Raw genomic sequence first — 3,879 nt, forward strand, 5'->3', positions numbered from 1 at the left:
CCCAAAGCTTTTCCTGTATGGGTGAAGAAGGGTCCTCTAGAGCTGCTGGCAGTTGCCTAAGTGTGCCCCGAAAGGTCTTGTGACAGAAATTTCACAGGGAGAAGATTAATCTTTGCAAGATTTTGAAAAGGCATTTATTCAAACAGTTGGTTCATTGCTACTTTCCAATCCTTTATAGAACATAGGGCTCTGCCCACCACCAAGAAAGAACCAGCAACAGTTTATGGCTATCTTAGTTTGGGGGGGCCTGTAACAGACCCCACATTCACCATTACTTGCTTAGGCATCTATTATTTTATTAATGGAATAGGGGGTGAGAAAGTGAAGCCCAATAAGCCAATGAATGAAGAATTAATATGCAAAATCACCACATTGGATAATTGTGTCTTATTCTGCTGGGAAATTCTGAAAGCAGTGCAGATCACACACCCAACACTTCTAGTTACTAGTTGGGGACTATTGGGTAGCACAGGCATAGCTAATGTCCTGGCCCAGGCAGCCTGCTGCTTATATGGGAAGTGCCTGCCCCATTTGCCAGCTCAACCTTACAGGCACCAAAAATCTGGTTGTAAACATTGCAATTTCTGTATATGTACCATGAAGCAGTTGCCCACCACACCCAGCAAGGGAAACAGAAATGAAAGAGGGTGGTGTTACGGTATGGGTACCAGCCAAGGAAGGGAAGAAAGAGGGGAGAAGCATGTCTGCCTTGCAGAAGTTGAGTGGAAGAAGCAGATGACAGGGTGTGGTAGAGTGCAAGGAAGGAAAGGGATCAGGATGGCCCAGAGCAAGGCTCCTGCCCAGAGAAGGGGCACAGACAGAGGGGATTCAAAAAGACCGTTTTCTCCTTGGCAGAGCTGAACACCAAAGTACATTTATGATTCCGATCAACAATGGATAATTTTTTTTAGGGAACGTCCTATGGGAAACTCAAATGCAACTCTGCACATGCAGAGTTTGAAGCATCTGTGGAGAACAGAACAGATAGAGACCCAGAGTGTGCATAGAGGACAGAGGTCATGGCTAAAAATCCACTCCTGAGAAGTACTTGCTCGAGATGACTGATGTCAGTGGTTTTCAGAACTGGTTGCACTTTGGGAACATTCAGACAGCTTTGGGGAAAAACAAAAACAAAAACAAAAAAACTGATGATCAGAGATCCTGAGCTAATTCGCCAACAGTGTAATCTGGGAAGCTAAAAAAAAATCCTCCCCCACCCCAGGTGATCTGATATCCAGCAGAGTTTAAGAGCCAGGAAAATAGATGAACTCACTGGAGTGAAGAGGATTGCCCAGGATGGGTCCCTGGGGAGCTTGGGGACAGGAGACATAAGGGTTGTGAAGTACTGGCTCAAAGTGAAAAAGAAAACAGCTAAACCAAAGGGAGAGGGTTAAGGAGGATTGTGTTCAGTACTGCAGAGGGGAAGAAGGGAATGGCAGGTAGCCGTGGTGGGCTTAGTGTCTAGGCATTAGTGTGGAAGTAAAATTTCAAGGGCTGAGTTTCCTGAGAGAGTTAAGTGAGGTAACTCTGCAGCTAATGCATTGGTATTCCCAAGCAAGTCCTTTAACTCCTTCTTGATGAGAAAATCAAAACAAAATTTCTACCTTCTCTCCTCCCTTACTGAAGGTAGGGAAGACAAAGCTAGATTTAGGGTAGAGAATGAGTCAAAGGAATGAATTTCTTTTAGCTTGAGCTTCTGGAAAGAATACAACATTGACACAACCAGTTCAAGCATCATCACTTCCAGTTTCCATAACAACAGTGAGTGATGAGCCGAGTGTCTATCTGAGTGCTGAGCTAGCTGAAGCCCAGCACAGTAGCTGGCATGCGGTAGGTACTTTGTGTTTTCAGAATGTTTTTCCCCTCAGTCTTCAAAGGGCTCTATAAGTACAAGATGGTAATAATCATAGTTAAATCATAGTTAAAAAAAAGAAGATGGAAGTCAACACCCAAGGAATTCAGAGTCTGTGTAGAAACTAATGATTCCTTGAAGGCAAATTGTAGCTTCCTGGAAAGAGTTTTAGCAGAGTGCTGTTCTTTTTTCCTCTTTGCAAGGGGCAGAAGGAGAAGGAAGAGACTGACTGACTGACTGAATGACTAAGTGAATGAATACAAATGCAAGGATACACCGGTTTTCTAATTCACGTATTGGTGTTTCAAAAGTAATAACTTGAAGTCTTCCATCACTGCTAAGTAATTTTAATTTCCCTTGGGGTGTTTTTCTCCTCATCTTCCCATTAAAAGAGAATGTGAAAAGAGCCATCACAAATGATGTTTGCAGTGTTTCTGCTACTGGCCATGACTGCTTATTTCAATATCTTTCCTTCAGTGAACTGCTCAGGCAGGTGAGGAGTGAGGCAGGATCAAAGCCAGCAGTAATGGCTAAAAAAAGTGCCTAATTTGCCTAATTATAATAGTTAGAACTCTAAGTGGACTTTCTATCTTCAAAGTATCTTACCAAAAGCGAACTAATGACTCTTCATAACACCTTGTAAAGCAGGCACAATGATTTAACTCAAGGTGAATCTTCAGTCAGAGGGGGAAAATTTAACTGAGGTCTCTCGATATTGAGAAGTAACCTGATTGAATATGTGAGCCAACTTAGCTTAACGCAGAGAATCCTCTGGGTTAAGTCTAAGACTTATCCAGTCTGAGAGAAATTTAACAGACTGCTTTAGCAGTGGTCTGAAAAACAGAAAAGGAAACCGATTACTGACATAACCATGGCTTCAAAGAAACATTTAAATCAGTCATTTGGAAGGAACAAACACAAGCTTATTTAAAATTTCATCTTCTGCAAAATTAGGATGTCAGTACCCTTTAGAATTATTTTTCCAAGTGCTAGGGCCCTGTAAATATCGTTTGCCTGAGAGCACTTTCTCAATGTCTCTGCTGACAGATTTGGGCTGGAGAAGCCTGGAAGACTTCTATATGCTCTTTCACTATGATCCCCTGCCCCCAGTGTGACATCAAAATTCCCTGTGGGTGAGGAATGATGAGGATGCAACCTTGAAACCTTTCTCTCTAGCACTGTGCCTATGCAGAAATCCCTTATAGGTTTACCAGAATTTGGTCTTTCCTGAATGATTATTTTGATCCAAAGGCTCAAAGATTTCCAGATCTTCCCCTGGCACAAGGAAGTGTGCACGGGAGGCTCCCTAAAAGATATTCAAAATGGTGATGGGTGTGCGTTGGTTAAGTGGATGCAACTTTTGTATCCAACTGTCAGGGATGTGGCTGGAAATCCAGCTGAGGGATGAGACTGGCCTTGGCCAGATTCATTTTCAAGGAAAGCTTGCAGCCCACACAGGACATTTCTGGCTTTGCCTGCCTCCCCCATCTTTGCATCTTCTTGCCAGATTCTCCCACTTTGAGTGTGGCAGGGAGGGAAGCTAAAATTGTGGGCTAGTGAGACACAGTATTTGAGTGTCAGCCTTTTAAAAATCAGTCTCTTTCTCTCTCTCTCCCTGCTTAGCCTCATTTCCTTCCTCTTTCCTTCTCCAACTATACTAGAGATGGAAGAAGTCTTGGTTGCTTTTAGATCAAGGAGGAAAAATCAAGCTGTATTCGAGGTTATAAAACATGAAGAAATCCATCCTATGACTGGCAGTGTTAAAAATTTTAAATAGGAATAGCACATCTATATACTGTATAACGTGGAAATGATCTGGGTAACTCTCAAATTCATCTTTAACCCCTAATGTGTCTGTATTTGGGAAGAGAGAGAAAGACCTTAATTTAAGAAGATTAAGGTTAAATGAAGTTATGAGTTGGGTCTCCATCCGATAGAAATGATGTCCTTAAGGAAAAGAGACCTCAAGTTTAAAAGCATAGAAAAAGCACAGCAAAGAGGTGGTCATCTGCAAATGAGGAAGAGCT

This window comes from Megascapheus bottae, chromosome 2 (genome assembly GCF_031878675.1).
Source record: "Megascapheus bottae isolate mThoBot1 chromosome 2, mThoBot2.hap1, whole genome shotgun sequence".
Classification (NCBI taxonomy): Eukaryota; Metazoa; Chordata; class Mammalia; order Rodentia; family Geomyidae; genus Megascapheus; species Megascapheus bottae.